Source organism: Calliopsis andreniformis, unplaced genomic scaffold (assembly GCF_051401765.1).
Source record: "Calliopsis andreniformis isolate RMS-2024a unplaced genomic scaffold, iyCalAndr_principal scaffold0024, whole genome shotgun sequence".
Taxonomy (NCBI): domain Eukaryota; kingdom Metazoa; phylum Arthropoda; class Insecta; order Hymenoptera; family Andrenidae; genus Calliopsis; species Calliopsis andreniformis.
In genome coordinates, this window is record NW_027480433.1 from 1397016 (window position 1) to 1418693 (window position 21678).

Sequence of the window (21678 nt, forward strand, 5' to 3'; positions counted from 1 at the left end):
TAATTGCAACCAGTGTGAAAGTTATTGTCATTTCTACTTTCCGGTCAACCTAGGCTTCACCCTAGGGCGTTGCTCCAACAGATTGAATAGTTAGGACCTTAGAAGTCAATGCCCGAAGCATAAAATGCAATAAAAATATAACAGCTATTCCATCATATAAAACGAATAATTGCAACCAGTATGAAAGTTATGGTCATTTCTACGTTCCTGGCAACCTAGGCTTCACTCTAGGGCGTTGTTCCACCAGATCGAATTGTTAGGGCCTAAGAAGTCAACTCCAGAAGCATAAGATACAATATAAATATAACAGTTTTTCCATCGTATAGAACGAATAATAGCAATCAGTGTGAAAGTTATGGTCATTTCTACGTTCCGGGCAACCTAGGCTTCACCCCAGTTCGTTGTTCCTCCAGATCGAATAGTTAGGGCCTAAGAAGTGAATGCCAGCAGCATAAAATACAATATAAATACAACAGTTCTTCCATCATATAAAACGAATAATTGCAACCAGTATGAAAGCTATGGTCATTTCTACGTTCCGGGAAACCCAGGCTTCACTCTATGGCGTTCTTCCACCACATCGAATAGCTACGGCCTCAGAAGTCAACACCTGAAGCATAAAATACACTAAAAATACAACAGTCTTTCCATCCTATAACAGGAATGATTGCAACCAGTTTGAAAGTGATGGCCAATTCTACGTTCCGCGCAACCTAGGCTTCACTCCAGGGCGTTGCTCCACCAGATCGAATAGTTACGGCCTAAGAAGTCAACGCCAGCAGCATAAAATACAATATAAATACAACAGTTCTTCCATCATATAAAACGAATAATTGCAACCAGTATGAAAGCTATGGTCATTTCTACGTTCCGGGCAACCCAGGCTTCACTCTATGGCGTTCTTCCACCACATCGAATAGCTACGGCCTCAGAAGTCAACGCCTGAAGCATAAAATACAATAAAAATACAACAGCCTTTCCATCCTATAACAGGAATGGTTGCAACCAGTTTGAAAGTGATGGTCATTTCTACGTTCCGGGCAACCTAGGCTTCACTCTAGGGCGTTGCTCCACCAGATCGAATAGTTAGTGCCTTAGAAGTCAACGCCAGATGCATAAAATACAATATAAACACAACAGTTTTTCCATCGTATAAAATGAATAATTGCTACCAGTATGGAAGTGATGGTCATTTCTACGTTCCGGGCAACCTAGGCCTCACTCTAGGGCGTTGTTCCACCAGATTGAATAGTTAGGGCCTAACAAATCAACGCCAGAAGCATAAAATTCAATATAAATATAACAGTTTTTCCATCGTATAAAACGAATAATTACAACCAGCGTGAATGTTATGGTCATTTCTACATTCCGAGCAACCTAGCCTTCACTCTAGGGCGTTGATCCACCAGATAGAATAGTTAGGGACTTAGAAGTCAGCGCCAGAAGCATAAAATTCAATAAAGATGCAACAGTTTTTCCATCGTATAGCAGGAATAACTGCAAACAGTGTGAAAGTACTGGTCATTTCTACGTTCCGGGTAACCTAGGCTTCACTCTACGGCGTTGTTCCACCAGATCGAACAGTTAGGGCCTAAGAAGGCAACGCCAGAAGCATAAAATACAATATAAATATAACAGTTTTTCCATCGTATAAAACGAATAATAGCAACCAGTGTGAAAGTTATGGTCATTTCTACTGTACGGGCAACCTAGGCTACACCCTAGGGCGTTGCTCTTACAGATTGAATAGTTAGGGCCTTAGAAGTTAATGCCCGAAGCATAAAATGCAATAAAAATACAACAGTTTTTCCATCGTATAAAAGGATTAATTGCAACCAGTGTGAAAGTGATGGCCAATTCTACGTTCCGGGCAACTTAGGCTTCACTCTATTGCGTTGCTCAACCAGATCGAAAAGTTAGTGCCTTAGAAGTCAACGCCAGAAGCATAAAATACAATATAAATACAACAGTTTTTCCATCGTATAAAACGAATAATTGCAACCAGTATGAAAGTTATGGTCATTTCTACTTTCCGGGGAACCTAGGCTTCACCCTAGGGCGTTGCTCCAACAGATGGAATAGTTAGGGCCTTAGAAGTCAACGGCCGAATCATAAAATACAAAATAAATAGTACAGTTTTTCCATCGTATAAAACGAATAATTGCTACCGGTGTGAAAGTTATTTCCATTTCTACGTTCCGGGCAACCTAGGCTTCACCCTAGGGCGTTGTTCCACCAGATGGAATAGTTAGGGCATAAGAAGTCAACGCCAGAAGCATAAAATACAATATAAGTACAACAGTTTTTCCATCGTATAAAACGAATAATTGCTACCGGTGTGAAAGTTATGGTCATTTCTACGTTCCGGGCAACCTAGGTGTCACTCTAGTGCGTTGCTCCACCACATCGAATAGCTACGGTCTTAGACGTCAACGACAGAAGCATAAAATTCAATAAAGATGCAACAGCTTTTCCTACGTATAAAACGAATAATTGTAACCAGTGTGAAAGTTATTGTCATTTCTACTTTCCGGTCAACCTAGGCTTCACACTAGGGCGTTGCTCCAACAGATTGAATAGTTAGGGCCTTAGAAGTTAATGCCCGAAACATAAAATGCAATAAAAATACAACAGTTTTTCCATCGTATAAAAGGATTAATTGCAACCAGTTTGAAAGTGATGGTCATTTCTACGTCCTGGGCAACCTAGGCTTCACTCTAGGGCGTTGCTCCACCAGATCGAATAGTTAGGGCCTTAGAAATCAACGCCACAAGCATAAAATACAATATAAGTACAACAGTTTTTCCATCGTATAAAATGAATAATTGCAAACATTGCGAAAGTAATGGTCATTCCACGTTCCGGGCAACCTAGGCGTCACTCTAGTGCGATGCTCCACCACATCTAATAGCTACGGCCTTAGACGTCAACGATAGAAGCATGTAATACAATAAAGATGCAACAGCTTTTCCATCGTATTAAACGAATAATTGCAACCAGTTTGAAAGTGATGGTCATTTCTACGTTCCGGGCAACCTAGACTTCACTCTCGGGCGTTGTTCCACCAGATCGAATAGTTAGGGCCTAAGAAGTGAACGCCAGCAGCATAAAATACAATATAAATACAACAGTTCTTCCATCATATAAAACGAATAATTGCAACCAGTATGAAAGCTATGGTCATTTCAACGTTCCGGGCAACCCAGGCTTCACTCTATGGCGTTCTTCCACCACATCGAATAGCTACGGCCTCAGAAGTCAACGCCTGAAGCATAAAATACAATAAAAATACAACAGTCTTTCCATCCTATAACAGGAATGATTGCAACCAGTTTGAAAGTGATGGTCATTTCTACGTTCCCGGCAACCTAGGCTTCACTCTAGGGCGTTGCTCCACCAGATCGAATAGTTAGTGCCTTAGAAGTCAACGCCAGATGCATAAAATACAATATAAACACAACAGTTTTTCCATCGTATAAAACGAATAATTGCTACCAGTATGGAAGTGATGGTCATTTCTACGTTCCGGGCAACCTAGGCCTCACTCTAGGGCGTTGTTCCACCAGATTGAATAGTTAGGGCCTAACAAATCAACGCCAGAAGCATAAAATTCAATATAAATATAACAGTTTTTCCATCGTATAAAACGAATAATTACAACCAGTGTGAATGTTATGGTCATTTCTACATTCCGAGCAACCTAGGCTTCACTCTAGGGCGTTGATCCACCAGATAGAATAGTTAGGGACTTAGAAGTCAGCGCCAGAAGCATAAAATTCAATAAAGATGCAACAGTTTTTCCATCGTATAGCAGGAATAACTGCAAACAGTGTGAAAGTACTGGTCATTTCTACGTTCCGGGTAACCTAGGCTTCACTCTACGGCGTTGTTCCACCAGATCGAACAGTTAGGGCCTAAGAAGGCAACGCCAGAAGCATAAAATACAATATAAATATAACAGTTTTTCCATCGTATAAAACGAATAATAGCAACCAGTGTGAAAGTTATGGTCATTTCTACTTTACGGGCAACCTAGGCTACACCCTAGGGCGTTGCTCTTACAGATTGAATAGTTAGGGCCTTAGAAGTTAATGCCCGAAGCATAAAATGCAATAAAAATACAACAGTTTTTCCATCGTATAAAAGGATTAATTGCAACCAGTTTGAAAGTGATGGTCATTTCTACGTCCTGGGCAACCTAGGCTTCACTCTAGGGCGTTGCTCCACCAGATCGAATAGTTAGGGCCTTAGAAGTCAGCGCCAGAAGCATAAAATTCAATAAAGATGCAACTGTTTTTCCATCGTATAACAGGAATAACTGCAAACAGTGTGAAAGTACTGGTCATTTCTACGTTCCGGGTAAACTAGGCTTCACTCTACGGCGTTGTTACACCAGATCGAACAGTTAGGGCCTAAGAAGGCAACACCAGAAGCATAAAATACAATATAAATATAACAGTTTTTCCATCGTATAAAACGAATAATAGCAACCAGTGTGAAAGTTATGGTCATTTCTACGTTCCGGGCAACCTAGGCTTCACCCCAGTTCGTTGTTCCACCAGATCGAATAGTTAGGGCCTAAGAAGTGAATGCCAGCAGCATAAAATACAATATAAATACAACAGTTCTTCCATCATATAAAACGAATAATTGCAACCAGTATGAAAGCTATGGTCATTTCTACGTTCCGGGAAACCCAGGCTTCACTCTATGGCGTTCTTCCACCACATCGAATAGCTACGGCCTCAGAAGTCAACGCCTGAAGCATAAAATACACTAAAAATACAACAGTCTTTCCATCCTATAACAGGAATGATTCCAACCAGTTTGAAAGTGATGGCCAATTCTACGTTCCGCGCAACCTAGGCTTCACTCCAGGGCGTTGCTCCACCAGATCGAATAGTTACGGCCTAAGAAGTCAACGCCAGCAGCATAAAATACAATATAAATACAACAGTTCTTCCATCATATAAAACGAATAATTGCAACCAGTATGAAAGCTATGGTCATTTCTACGTTCCGGGCAACCCAGGCTTCACTCTATGGCGTTCTTCCACCACATCGAATAGCTACGGCCTCAGAAGTCAACGCCTGAAGCATAAAATACAATAAAAATACAACAGCCTTTCCATCCTATAACAGGAATGATTCCAACCAGTCTGAAAGTGATGGTCATTTGTACGTTCCAGGCAACCTAGGCTTCACTCTAGGGCGTTGTTCCACCAGATCGAATTGTTAGGGCCTAAGAAGTCAACGCCAGAAGCATAAGATACAATATAAATATAACAGTTTTTCCATTGTATAAAACGAATAATTGCTACCAGTATGGAAGTGATGGCCATTTCTACGTTCCGGGCAACCTAGGCCTCACTCTAGGGCGTTGTTCCACCAGATTGAATAGTTAGGGCCTAAGAAATCAACGCCAGAAGCATAAGATTCAATATAAATATAACAGTTTTTCCATCGTATAAAACGTATAATTTCAACCAGTGTGAATGTTATGGTCATTTGTACATTCCGAGCAACCTAGGCTTCACTCTAGGGCGTTGATCCACCAGATAGAATAGTTAGGGACTTAGAAGTCAGCGCCAGAAGCATAAAATTCAATAAAGATGCAACTGTTTTTCCATCGTATAGCAGGAATAACTGCAAACAGTGTGAAAGTACTGGTCATTTCTACGTTCCGGGTAACCTAGGCTTCACTCTACGGCGTTGTTCCACCAGATCGAACAGTTAGGGCCTAAGAAGGCAACGCCAGAAGCATAAAATACAATATAAATATAACAGTTTTTCCATCGTATAAAACGAATAATAGCAACCAGTGTGAAAGTTATGGTCATTTCTACGTTCCGGGCAACCTAGGCTTCACTCTAGGGCGTTGCTCCACCAGATCGAATAGTTAGGGCCTTAGAAGTCAACGCCCGAAGCTTAAAATGCAATAAAAATACAACAGTCTTTCCATCCTATAACAGGTATGATTGCAACCAGTTTGAAAGTGATGGCCAATTCTACGTTCCGCGCAACCTAGGCTTCACTCTAGGGCGTTGCTCCACCAGATCGAATAGTTAGTGCCTTAGAAGTCAACGCCAGATGCATAAAATACAATATAAACACAACAGTTTTTCCATCGTATAAAACGAATAATTGCTACCAGTATGGAAGTGATGGTCATTTCTACGTTCCGGGCAACCTAGGCCTCACTCTAGGGCGTTGTTCCACCAGATTGAATAGTTAGGGCCTAACAAATCAACGCCAGAAGCATAAAATTCAATATAAATATAACAGTTTTTCCATCGTATAAAACGAATAATTACAACCAGTGTGAATGTTATGGTCATTTCTACATTCCGAGCAACCTAGGCTTCACTCTAGGGCGTTGATCCACCAGATAGAATAGTTAGGGACTTCGAAGTCAGCGCCAGAAGCATAAAATTCAATAAAGATGCAACAGTTTTTCCATCGTATAGCAGGAATAACTGCAAACAGTGTGAAAGTACTGGTCATTTCTACGTTCCGGGTAACCTAGGCTTCACTCTAAGGCGTTGTTCCACCAGATCGAACAGTTAGGGCCTAAGAAGGCAACGCCAGAAGCATAAAATACAATATAAATATAACAGTTTTTCCATCATACAAAACGAATAATTGCAACCAGTGTGAAAGTTATGGTCATTTCTACTTTACGGGCAACCTAGGCTACACCCTAGGGCGTTGCTCTTACAGATTGAATAGTTAGGGCCTTAGAAGTTAATGCCCGAAGCATAAAATGCAATAAAAATACAACAGTTTTTCCATCGTATAAAAGGATTAATTGCAACCAGTTTGAATGTGATGGTCATTTCTACGTCCTGGGCAACCTAGGCTTCACTCTAGGGCGTTGCTCCACCAGATCGAATAGTTAGGGCCTTAGAAGTCAGCGCCAGAAGCATAAAATTCAATAAAGATGCAACTGTTTTTCCATCGTAAAGCAGGAATAACTGCAAACAGTGTGAAAGTACTGGTCATTTCTACGTTCCGGGTAAACTAGGCTTCACTCTACGGCGTTCTTACACCAGATCGAACAGTTAGGGCCTAAGAAGGCAACACCAGAAGCATAAAATACAATATAAATATAACAGTTTTTCCATCGTATAAAACGAATAATAGCAACCAGTGTGAAAGTTATGGTCATATCTACGTTCCGGGCAACCTAGGCTTCACTCTAGGGCGTTGCTCCACCAGATCGAATAGTTAGGGCCTTAGAAGTCAACGCCCGAAGCTTAAAATGCAATAAAAATACAACAGCGTTTCCATCATATAACAGGAATAATTGCAAACAGTTTGAAAGTGATGTCCAATTCTACGTTCCGCGCAACCTAGGCTTCACTCCAGGGCGTTGCTCCACCAGATCGAATAGTTACGGCCTAAGAAGTCAACGCCAGAAGCATAAAATACAATATAAATACAACAGCTTTTCCATCGTATAAAACGAACAATTGCAACCAGTGTGAAAGTTATGGTCATTTCTACGTTCCGGGCAACCTAGGCTTCACCCCAGTTCGTTGTTCCACCAGATCGAATAGTTAGGGCCTAAGAAGTGAATGCCAGCAGCATAAAATACAATATAAATACAACAGTTCTTCCATCATATAAAACGAATAATTGCAACCAGTATGAAAGCTATGGTCATTTCTACGTTCCGGGAAACCCAGGCTTCACTCTATGGCGTTCTTCTACCACATCGAATAGCTACGGCCTCAGAAGTCAACGCCTGAAGCATAAAATACACTAAAAATACAACAGTCTTTCCATCCTATAACAGGAATGATTGCAACCAGTTTGAAAGTGATGGCCAATTCGACGTTCCGCGCAACCTAGGCTTCACTCCAGGGCGTTGCTCCACCAGATCGAATAGTTACGGCCTAAGAAGTCAACGCCAGCAGCATAAAATACAATATAAATACAACAGTTCTTCCATCATATAAAACGAATAATTGCAACCAGTATGAAAGCTATGGTCATTTCTACGTTCCGGGCAACCCAGGCTTCACTCTATGGCGTTCTTCCACCACATCGAATAGCTACGGCCTCAGAAGTCAACGCCTGAAGCATAAAATACAATAAAAATACAACAGCCTTTCCATCCTATAACAGGAATGATTCCAACCAGTTTGAAAGTGATGGTCATTTGTACGTTCCAGGCAACCTAGGCTTCACTCTAGGGCGTTGTTCCACCAGATCGAATTGTTAGGGCCTAAGAAGTCAACGCCAGAAGCATAAGATACAATATAAATATAACAGTTTTTCCATCGTATAAAACGAATAATTGCTACCAGTATGGAAGTGATGGCCATTTCTACGTTCCGGGCAACCTAGGCCTCACCCTAGGGCGTTGTTCCACCAGATTGAATAGTTAGGGCCTAAGAAATCAACGCCAGAAGCATAAGATTCAATATAAATATAACAGTTTTTCCATCGTATAAAACGTATAATTTCAACCAGTGTGAATGTTATGGTCATTTCTACATTCCGAGCAACCTAGGCTTCACTCTAGGGCGTTGATCCACCAGATAGAATAGTTAGGGACTTAGAAGTCAGCGCCAGAAGCATAAAATTCAATAAAGATGCAACTGTTTTTCCATCGTATAGCAGGAATAACTGCAAACAGTGTGAAAGTACTGGTCATTTCTACGTTCCGGGTAACCTAGGCTTCACTCTACGGCGTTGTTCCACCAGATCGAACAGTTAGGGCCTAAGAAGGCAACGCCAGAAGCATAAAATACAATATAAATATAACAGTTTTTCATCGTATAAAACGAATAATAGCAACCAGTGTGAAAGTTATGGTCATTTCTACTTTACGGGCAACCTAGGCTACACCCTAGGGCGTTGCTGTTACAGATTGAATAGTTAGGGCCTTAGAAGTTAATGCCCGAAGCATAAAATGCAATAAAAATACAACAGTTTTTCCATCGTATAAAAGGATTAATTGCAACCAGTGTGAAAGTGATGGCCAATTCTACGTTCCGGGCAACTTAGGCTTCACTCTATTGCGTTGCTCAACCAGATCGAAAAGTTAGTGCCTTAGAAGTCAACGCCAGAAGCATAAAATACAATATAAATACAACGGTTTTTCCATCGTATAAAACGAATAATTGCAACCAGTATGAAAGTTATGGTCACTTCTACTTTCCGGGGAACCTAGGCTTCACCCTAGGGCGTTGCTCCAACAGATGGAATAGTTAGGGCATAAGAAATCAACGCCAGAAGCATAAAATACAATATAAGTACAACAGTTTTTCTATCGTATAAAACGAATAATTGCTACCGGTGTGAAAGTTATGGTCATTTCTACGTTCCGGGCAACCTAGGCGTCACTCTAGTGCGTTGCTCCACCACATCTAATAGCTACGGTCTTAGACGTCAACGACAGAAGCATAAAATTCAATAAAGATGCAACAGCTTTTCCTACGTATAAAACGAATAATTGCAACCAGTGTGAAAGTTATTGGCATTTCTACTTTCCGGGCAACCTAGGCTTCACCCTAGGGCGTTGCTCCAACAGATTGAATAGTTAGGACCTTAGAAGTCAATGCCCGAAGCATAAAATGCAATAAAAATATAACAGCTTTTCCATCATATAAAACGATTAATTGCAACCAGTATGAAAGTTATGGTCATTTCTACGTTCCAGGCAACCTAGGCTTCACTCTAGGGCGCTGCTCCACCAGATCGAATAGTTAGGGCCTTAGAAATCAACGCCAGAAGCATAAAATACAATATAAGTACAACAGTTTTTCCATCGTATAAAATGAGTAATTGCAAACATTGCGAAAGTAATGGTCATTCCACGTTCCGGGCAACCTAGGCGTCACTCTAGTGCGTTGCTCCACCACATCTAATAGCTACGGCCTTAGACGTCAACGATAGAAGCATGTAATACAATAAAGATGCAACAGCTTTTCCATCGTGTTAAACGAATAATTGCAACCAGTTTGAAAGTGATGGTCATTTCTACGTTCCGGGCAACCTAGACTTCACTCTCGGGCGTTGTTCCACCAGATCGAATAGTTAGGGCCTAAGAAGTGAACGCCAGCAGCATAAAATACAATATAAATACAACAGTTCTTCCATCATATAAAACGAATAATTGCAACCAGTATGAAAGCTATGGTCATTTCAACGTTCCGGGCAACCCAGGCTTCACTCTATGGCGTTCTTCCACCACATCGAATAGCTACGGCCTCAGAAGTCAACGCCTGAAGCATAAAATACAATAAAAATACAACAGTCTTTCCATCCTATAACAGGAATGATTGCAACCAGTTTGAAAGTGATGGTCATTTCTACGTTCCGGGCAACCTAGGCTTCACTCTAGGTCGTTGCTCCACCAGATCGAATAGTTAGTGCCTTAGAAGTCAACGCCAGATGCATAAAATACAATATAAACACAACAGTTTTTCCATCGTATAAAACGAATAATTGCTACCAGTATGGAAGTGATGGTCATTTCTACGTTCCGGGCAACCTAGGCCTCACTCTAGGGCGTTGTTCCACCAGATTGAATAGTTAGGGCCTAACAAATCAACGCCAGAAGCATAAAATTCAATATAAATATAACAGTTTTTCCATCGTATAAAACGAATAATTACAACCAGTGTGAATGTTATGGTCATTTCTACATTCCGAGCAACCTAGGCTTCACTCTAGGGCGTTGATCCACCAGATAGAATAGTTAGGGACTTAGAAGTCAGCGCCAGAAGCATAAAATTCAATAAAGATGCAACAGTTTTTCCATCGTATAGCAGGAATAACTGCAAACAGTGTGTAAGTACTGGTCATTTCTACGTTCCGGGTAACCTAGGCTTCACTCTACGGCGTTGTTCCACCAGATCGAACAGTTAGGGCCTAAGAAGGCAACGCCAGAAGCATAAAATACAATATAAATATAACAGTTTTTCCATCGTATAAAACGAATAATAGCAACCAGTGTGAAAGTTATGGTCATTTCTACTTTACGGGCAACCTAGGCTACACCCTAGGGCGTTGCTCTTACAGATTGAATAGTTAGGGCCTTAGAAGTTAATGCCCGAAGCATAAAATGCAATAAAAATACAACAGTTTTTCCATCGTATAAAAGGATTAATTGCAACCAGTTTGAAAGTGATGGTCATTTCGACGTCCTGGGCAACCTAGGCTTCACTCTAGGGCGTTGCTCCACCAGATCGAATAGTTAGGGCCTTAGAAGTCAGCGCCAGAAGCATAAAATTCAATAAAGATGCAACTGTTTTTCCATCGTATTGCAGGAATAACTGCAAACAGTGTGAAAGTACTGGTCATTTCTACGTTCCGGGTAAACTAGGCTTCACTCCAGGGCGTTGCTCCACCAGATCGAATAGTTACGGCCTAAGAAGTGAATGCCAGCAGCATAAAATACAATATAAATACAACAGTTCTTCCATCATATAAAACGAATAATTGCAACCAGTATGAAAGCTATGGTCATTTCTACGTTCCGGGAAACCCAGGCTTCACTCTATGGCGTTCTTCCACCACATCCAATAGCTACGGCCTCAGAAGTCAACGCCTGAAGCATAAAATACACTAAAAATACAACAGTCTTTCCATCCTATAACAGGAATGATTGCAACCAGTTTGAAAGTGATGGCCAATTCTACGTTCCGCGCAACCTAGGCTTCACTCCAGGGCGTTGCTCCACCAGATCGAATAGTTACGGCCTAAGAAGTCAACGCCAGCAGCATAAAATACAATATAAATACAACAGTTCTTCCATCATATAAAACGAATAATTGCAACCAGTATGAAAGCTATGGTCATTTCTACGTTCCGGGCAACCCAGGCTTCACTCTATGGCGTTCTTCCACCACATCGAATAGCTACGGCCTCAGAAGTCAACGCCTGAAGCATAAAATACAATAAAAATACAACAGCCTTTCCATCCTATAACAGGAATGATTCCAACCAGTTTGAAAGTGATGGTCATTTGTACGTTCCAGGCAACCTAGGCTTCACTCTAGGGCGTTGTTCCACCAGATCGAATTGTTAGGGCCTAAGAAGTCAACGCCAGAAGCATAAGATACAATATAAATATAACAGTTTTTCCATCGTATAAAACGAATAATTGCTACCAGTATGGAAGTGATGGCCATTTCTACGTTCCGGGCAACCTAGGCCTCACCCTAGGGCGTTGTTCCACCAGATTGAATACTTAGGGCCTAAGAAATCAACGCCAGAAGCATAAGATTCAATATAAATATAACAGTTTTTCCATCGTATAAAACGTATAATTTCAACCAGTGTGAATGTTATGGTCATTTCTACATTCCGAGCAACCTAGGCTTCACTGTAGGGCGTTGATCCACCAGATAGAATAGTTAGGGACTTAGAAGTCAGCGCCAGAAGCATAAAATTCAATAAAGATGCAACTGTTTTTCCATCGTATAGCAGGAATAACTGCAAACAGTGTGAAAGTACTGGTCATTTCTACGTTCCGGGTAACCTAGGCTTCACTCTACGGCGTTGTTCCACCAGATCGAACAGTTAGGGCCTAAGAAGGCAACGCCAGAAGCATAAAATACAATATAAATATAACAGTTTTTCATCGTATAAAACGAATAATAGCAACCAGTGTGAAAGTTATGGTCATTTCTACTTTACGGGCAACCTAAGCTACACCCTAGGGCGTTGCTCTTACAGATTGAATAGTTAGGGCCTTAGAAGTTAATGCCCGAAGCATAAAATGCAATAAAAATACAACAGTTTTTCCATCGTATAAAAGGATTAATTGCAACCAGTGTGAAAGTGATGGCCAATTCTACGTTCCGGGCAACTTAGGCTTCACTCTATTGCGTTGCTCAACCAGATCGAAAAGTTAGTGCCTTAGAAGTCAACGCCAGAAGCATAAAATACAATATAAATACAACGGTTTTTCCATCGTATAAAACGAATAATTGCAACCAGTATGAAAGTTATGGTCACTTCTACTTTCCGGGGAACCTAGGCTTCACCCTAGGGCGTTGCTCCAACAGATGGAATAGTTAGGGCATAAGAAATCAACGCCAGAAGCATAAAATACAATATAAGTACAACAGTTTTTCCATCGTATAAAACGAATAATTGCTACCGGTGTGAAAGTTATGGTCATTTCTACGTTCCGGGCAACCTAGGCGTCACTCTAGTGCGTTGCTCCACCACATCTAATAGCTACGGTCTTAGACGTCAACGACAGAAGCATAAAATTCAATAAAGATGCAACAGCTTTTCCTACGTATAAAACGAATAATTGCAACCAGTGTGAAAGTTATTGGCATTTCTACTTTCCGGGCAACCTAGGCTTCACCCTAGGGCGTTGCTCCAACAGACTGAATAGTTAGGACCTTAGAAGTCAATGCCCGAAGCATAAAATGCAATAAAAATATAACAGCTTTTCCATCATATAAAACGATTAATTGCAACCAGTATGAAAGTTATGGTCATTTCTACGTTCCAGGCAACCTAGGCTTCACTCTAGGGCGCTGCTCCACCAGATCGAATAGTTAGGGCCTTAGAAATCAACGCCAGAAGCATAAAATACAATATAAGTACAACAGTTTTTCCATCGTATAAAATGAATAATTGCAAACATTGCGAAAGTAATGGTCATTCCACGTTCCGGGCAACCTAGGCGTCACTCTAGTGCGTTGCTCCACCACATCTAATAGCTACGGCCTTAGACGTCAACGATAGAAGCATGTAATACAATAAAGATGCAACAGCTTTTCCATCGTGTTAAACGAATAATTGCAACCAGTTTGAAAGTGATGGTCATTTCTACGTTCCGGGCAACCTAGACTTCACTCTCGGGCGTTGTTCCACCAGATCGAATAGTTAGGGCCTAAGAAGTGAACGCCAGCAGCATAAAATACAATATAAATACAACAGTTCTTCCATCATATAAAACGAATAATTGCAACCAGTATGAAAGCTATGGTCATTTCAACGTTCCGGGCAACCCAGGCTTCACTCTATGGCGTTCTTCCACCACATCGAATAGCTACGGCCTCAGAAGTCAACGCCTGAAGCATAAAATACAATAAAAATACAACAGTCTTTCCATCCTATAACAGGAATGATTGCAACCAGTTTGAAAGTGATGGTCATTTCTACGTTCCGGGCAACCTAGGCTTCACTCTAGGTCGTTGCTCCACCAGATCGAATAGTTAGTGCCTTAGAAGTCAACGCCAGATGCATAAAATACAATATAAACACAACAGTTTTTCCATCGTATAAAACGAATAATTGCTACCAGTATGGAAGTGATGGTCATTTCTACGTTCCGGGCAACCTAGGCCTCACTCTAGGGCGTTGTTCCACCAGATTGAATAGTTAGGGCCTAACAAATCAACGCCAGAAGCATAAAATTCAATATAAATATAACAGTTTTTCCATCGTATAAAACGAATAATTACAACCAGTGTGAATGTTATGGTCATTTCTACATTCCGAGCAACCTAGGCTTCACTCTAGGGCGTTGATCCACCAGATAGAATAGTTAGGGACTTAGAAGTCAGCGCCAGAAGCATAAAATTCAATAAAGATGCAACAGTTTTTCCATCGTATAGCAGGAATAACTGCAAACAGTGTGTAAGTACTGGTCATTTCTACGTTCCGGGTAACCTAGGCTTCACTCTACGGCGTTGTTCCACCAGATCGAACAGTTAGGGCCTAAGAAGGCAACGCCAGAAGCATAAAATACAATATAAATATAACAGTTTTTCCATCGTATAAAACGAATAATAGCAACCAGTGTGAAAGTTATGGTCATTTCTACTTTACGGGCAACCTAGGCTACACCCTAGGGCGTTGCTCTTACAGATTGAATAGTTAGGGCCTTAGAAGTTAATGCCCGAAGCATAAAATGCAATAAAAATACAACAGTTTTTCCATCGTATAAAAGGATTAATTGCAACCAGTTTGAAAGTGATGGTCATTTCGACGTCCTGGGCAACCTAGGCTTCACTCTAGGGCGTTGCTCCACCAGATCGAATAGTTAGGGCCTTAGAAGTCAGCGCCAGAAGCATAAAATTCAATAAAGATGCAACTGTTTTTCCATCGTATTGCAGGAATAACTGCAAACAGTGTGAAAGTACTGGTCATTTCTACGTTCCGGGTAAACTAGGCTTCACTCCAGGGCGTTGCTCCACCAGATCGAATAGTTACGGCCTAAGAAGTGAATGCCAGCAGCATAAAATACAATATAAATACAACAGTTCTTCCATCATATAAAACGAATAATTGCAACCAGTATGAAAGCTATGGTCATTTCTACGTTCCGGGAAACCCAGGCTTCACTCTATGGCGTTCTTCCACCACATCCAATAGCTACGGCCTCAGAAGTCAACGCCTGAAGCATAAAATACACTAAAAATACAACAGTCTTTCCATCCTATAACAGGAATGATTGCAACCAGTTTGAAAGTGATGGCCAATTCTACGTTCCGCGCAACCTAGGCTTCACTCCAGGGCGTTGCTCCACCAGATCGAATAGTTACGGCCTAAGAAGTCAACGCCAGCAGCATAAAATACAATATAAATACAACAGTTCTTCCATCATATAAAACGAATAATTGCAACCAGTATGAAAGCTATGGTCATTTCTACGTTCCGGGCAACCCAGGCTTCACTCTATGGCGTTCTTCCACCACATCGAATAGCTACGGCCTCAGAAGTCAACGCCTGAAGCATAAAATACAATAAAAATACAACAGCCTTTCCATCCTATAACAGGAATGATTCCAACCAGTTTGAAAGTGATGGTCATTTGTACGTTCCAGGCAACCTAGGCTTCACTCTAGGGCGTTGTTCCACCAGATCGAATTGTTAGGGCCTAAGAAGTCAACGCCAGAAGCATAAGATACAATATAAATATAACAGTTTTTCCATCGTATAAAACGAATAATTGCTACCAGTATGGAAGTGATGGCCATTTCTACGTTCCGGGCAACCTAGGCCTCACTCTAGGGCGTTGTTCCACCAGATTGAATAGTTAGGGCCTAAGAAATCAACGCCAGAAGCATAAGATTCAATATAAATATAACAGTTTTTCCATCGTATAAAACGTATAATTTCAACCAGTGTGAATGTTATGGTCATTTCCACATTCCGAGCAACCTAGGCTTCACTCTAGGGCGTTGATCCACCAGATAGAATAGTTAGGGACTTAGAAGTCAGCGCCAGAAGCATAAAATTCAATAAAGATGCAACTGTTTTTCCATCGTATAGCAGGAATAACTGCAAACAGTGTGAAAGTACTGGTCATTTCTACGTTCCGGGTAACCTAGGCTTCACTCTACGGCGTTGTTCCACCAGATCGAACAGTTAGGGCCTAAGAAGGCAACGCCAGAAGCATAAAATACAATATAAATATAACAGTTTTTCCATCGTATAAAACGAATAATAGCAACCAGTGTGAAAGTTATGGCCATTTCTACGTTCCGGGCAACCTAGGCTTCACTCTAGGGCGTTGCTCCACCAGATCGAATAGTTAGGGCCTTAGAAGTCAACGCCCGAAGCTTAAAATGCAATAAAAATACAACAGTCTTTCCATCGTATAAAAGGATTAATTGCAACCAGTTTGAAAGTGATGGCCAATTCTACGTTCCGCGCAACCTAGGCTTCACTCTAGGGCGTTGCTCCACCAGATGGAATAGTTAGTGCCTTAGAAGTCAACGCCAGATGCATAAAATACAATATAAACACAACAGTTTTTCCATCGTATAAAACGAATAATTGCTACCAGTATGGAAGTGATGGTCATTTCCACGTTCCGGGCAACCTAGGCCTCACTCTAGGGCGTTGTTCCACCAGATTGAATAGTTAGGGCCTAACAAATCAACGCCAGAAGCATAAAATTCAATATAAATATAACAGTTTTTCCATCGTATAAAACGAATAATTACAACCAGTGTGAATGTTATGGTCATTTCTACATTCCGAGCAACCTAGGCTTCACTCTAGGGCGTTGATCCACCAGATAGAATAGTTAGGGACTTAGAAGTCAGCGCCAGAAGCATAAAATTCAATAAAGATGCAACAGTTTTTCCATCGTATAGCAGGAATAACTGCAAACAGTGTGAAAGTACTGGTCATTTCTACGTTCCGGGTAACCTAGGCTTCACTCTACGGCGTTGTTCCACCAGATCGAACAGTTAGGGCCTAAGAAGGCAACGCCAGAAGCATAAAATACAATATAAATATAACAGTTTTTCCATCGTATAAAACGAATAATAGCAACCAGTGTGAAAGTTATGGTCATTTCTACTTTACGGGCAACCTAGGCTACACCCTAGGGCGTTGCTCTTACAGATTGAATAGTTAGGGCCTTAGAAGTTAATGCCCGAAGCATAAAATGCAATGAAAATACAACAGTTTTTCCATCGTATAAAAGGATTAATTGCAACCAGTGTGAAAGTGATGGCCAATTCTACGTTCCGGGCAACTTAGGCTTCACTCTATTGCGTTGCTCAACCAGATCGAAAAGTTAGTGCCTTAGAAGTCAACGCCAGAAGCATAAAATACAATATAAATACAACAGTTTTTCCATCGTATAAAACGAATAATTGCAACCAGTATGAAAGTTATGGTCATTTCTACTTTCCGGGGAACCTAGGCTTCACCCTAGGGCGTTGCTCCAACAGATGGAATAGTTAGGGCCTTTGAAGTCAACGGCCGAAGCATAAAATACAAAATAAATAGTACAGTTTTTCCATCGTATAAAACGAATAATTGCTACCGGTGTGAAAGTTATTTCCATTTCTACGTTCCGGGCAACCTAGGCTTCACCCTAGAGCGTTGTTCCACCAGATGGAATAGTTAGGGCATAAGAAATCAACGCCAGAAGCATAAAATACAATATAAGTACAACAGTTTTTCCATCGTATAAAACGAATAATTGCTACCGGTGTGAAAGTTATGGTCATTTCTACGTTCCGGGCAAACTAGGCGTCACACTAGTGCGTTGCGCCACCACATCTAATAGCTACGGTCTTAGACGTCAACGACAGAAGCATAAAATTCAATAAAGATGCAACAGCTTTTCCTACGTATAAAACGAATAATTGCAACCAGTGTGAAAGTTATTGTCATTTCTACTTTCCGGGCAACCTAGGCTTCACCATAGGGCGTTATTCCACCAGATCGAATAGTTAGGGCCTAAGAAGTGAACGCCAGAAGCATAAAATACAATATAAATACAACAGTTTTTCCATCATACAAAACGAATAATTGCAACCAGTATGAAAGCTAGGGTCATTTCTACTTTACGGGCAACCTAGGCTACACCCTAGGGCGTTGCCCTTACAGATGGAATAGTTAGGGCCTAAGAAGTGAACGCCAGCAGCATAAAATACAATATAAATACAACAGTTCTTCCATCATATAAAACGAATAATTGCAACCAGTATGAAAGCTATGGTCCTTTCTACGTTCCGGGCAACCCAGGCTTCACTCTATGGCGTTCTTCCACCACATCGAATAGCTACGGCCTCAGAAGTCAACGCCTGAAGCATAAAATACAATAAAATTACAACAGTCTTTCCATCCTATAACAGGAATGATTGCAACCAGTTTGAAAGTGATGGTCATTTCTACGTTCCGGGCAACCTAGGCTTCACTCTAGGGCGTTGCTCCACCAGATCGAATAGTTAGTGCCTTAGAAGTCAACGCCAGATGCATAAAATACAATATAAACACAACAGTTTTTCCATCGTATAAAACGAATAATTGCTACCAGTATGGAAGTGATGGTCATTTCTACGTTCCGGGCAACCTAGGCCTCACTCTAGGGCGTTGTTCCACCAGATTGAATAGTTAGGGCCTAACAAATCAACGCCAGAAGCATAAAATTCAATATAAATATAACAGTTTTTCCATCGTATAAAACGAATAATTACAACCAGTGTGAATGTTATGGTCATTTCTACATTCCGAGCAACCTAGGCTTCACTCTAGGGCGTTGATCCACCAGATAGAATAGTTAGGGACTTAGAAGTCAGCGCCAGAAGCATAAAATTCAATAAAGATGCAACAGTTTTTCCATCGTATAGCAGGAATAACTGCAAACAGTGTGAAAGTACTGGTCATTTCTACGTTCCGGGTAACCTAGGCTTCACTCTACGGCGTTGTTCCACCAGATCGAACAGTTAGGGCCTAAGAAAGCAACGCCAGAAGCATAAAATACAATATAAATATAACAGCTTTTCCATCGTATAAAACGAATAATAGCAACCAGTGTGAAAGTTATGGTCATTTCTACTTTACGGGCAACCTAGGCTACACCCTAGGGCGTTGCTCTTACAGATTGAATAGTTAGGGCCTTAGAAGTTAATGCCCGAAGCATAAAATGCAATAAAAATACAGTAGTTTTTCCAGCGTATAAAAGGATTAATTGCAACCAGTGTGAAAGTGATGGCCAATTCTACGTTCCGGGCAACTTAGGCTTCACTCTATTGCGTTGCTCAACCAGATCGAAAAGTTAGTGCCTTAGAAGTCAACGCCAGAAGCATAAAATACAATATAGATACAACAGTTTTTCCATCGTATAAAACGAATAATTGCAACCAGTATGAAAGTTATGGTCATTTCTACTTTCCGGGGAACCTAGGCTTCACCCTAGGGCGTTGCTCCAACAGATGGAATAGTTAGGGCCTTAGAAGTCAACGGCCGAAGCATAAAATACAAAATAAATAGTACAGTTTTTCCGTCGTATAAAACGAATAATTGCTACCGGTGTGAAAGTTATTTCCATTTCTACGTTCCGGGCAACCTAGGCTTCACCCTAGGGCGTTGTTCCACCAGATGGAATAGTTAGGGCATAAGAAGTCAACGCCAGAAGCATAAAATACAATATAAGTACAACAGTTTTTCCATCGTATAAAACGAATAATTGCTACCGGTGTGAAAGTTATGGTCATTTCTACGTTCCGGGCAACCTAGGCGTCACTCTAGTGCGTTGCTCCACCACATCTAATAGCTACGGTCTTAGACGTCAACGACAGAAGCATAAAATTCAATAAAGATGCAACAGCTTTTCCTACGTATAAAACGAATAATTGCAACCAGTGTGAAAGTTATTGTCATTTCTACTTTCCGGTCAACCTAGGCTTCACCCTAGGGCGTTGCTCCAACAGATTGAATAGTTAGGACCTTAGAAGTCAATGCCCGAAGCATAAAATGCAATAAAAATATAACAGCTATTCCATCATATAAAACGAATAATTGCAACCAGTATGAAAGTTATGGTCATTTCTACGTTCCTGGCAACCTGGGCTTCACTCTAGGGCGTTGTTCCACCAGATCGAATTGTTAGGGCCTAAGAAGTCAACTCCAGAAGCATAAGATACAATATAAATATAACAGTTTTTCCATCGTATAGAACGAATAATAGCAATCAGTGTGAAAGTTATGGTCATTTCTACGTTCCGGTCAACCTAGGCTTCACCATAGGGCGTTATTCCACCAGATCGAATAGTTAGGGCCTAAGAAGTGAACGCCAGAAGCATAAAATACAATATAAATACAACAGTTTTTCCATCATACAAAACGAATAATTGCAACCAGTATGAAAGCTAGGGACATTTCTACTTTACGGGCAACCTAGGCTACACCCTAGGGCGTTGCTCTTACAGATTGAATAGTTAGGGCCTTAGAAGTTAATGCCCGAAGCATAAAATGCAATAAAAATACAACAGTTTTTCCATCGTATAAAAGGATTAATTGTAACTAGTTTGAAAGTGATGGTCATTTCTACGTCCTGGGCAACCTAGGCTTCACTCTAGGGCGTTGCTCTACCAGATCGAATAGTTAGGGCCTTAGAAATCAACGCCGGAAGCATAAAATACAATATAAGTACAACAGTTTTTCCATCGTACAAAATGAATAATTGCAAACATTGCGAAAGTAATGGTCATTCCACGTTCCGGGCAACCTAGGCGTCACTCTAGTGCGTTGCTCCACCACATCTAATAGCTACGGCCTTAGACGTCAACGATAGAAGCATGTAATACAATAAAGATGCAACAGCTTTTCCATCGTATTAAACGAATAATTGCAACCAGTTTGAAAGTGATGGTAATTTCTACGTTCCGGGCAACCTAGACCTCACTCTCGGGCGTTGTTCCACCAGATCGAATAGTTAGGGCCTAAGAAGTGAACGCCAGAAGCATAAAATACAATATAAATACAACAGTTTTTCCATCATACAAAACGAATAATTGCAACCAGTATGAAAGCTAGGGTCATTTCTACTTTACGGGCAACCTAGGCTACACCCTAGGGCGTTGCCCTTACAGATTGAATAGTTAGGACCTAAGAAGTGAACGCCAGCAGCATAAAATACAATATAAATACAACAGTTCTTCCATCATATAAAACGAATAATTGCAACCAGTATGAAAGCTATGGTCCTTACTACGTTCCGGGCAACCCAGGCTTCACCCTATGGCGTTCTTCCACCACATCGAATAGCTACGGCCTCAGAAGTCAACGCCTGAAGCATAAAATACAATAAAATTACAACAGTCTTTCCATCCTATAACAGGAATGATTGCAACCAGTTTGAAAGTGATGGTCATTTCTACGTTCCGGGCAACCTAGGCTTCACTCTAGGGCGTTGCTCCACCAGATTGAATAGTTAGGGCCTAACAA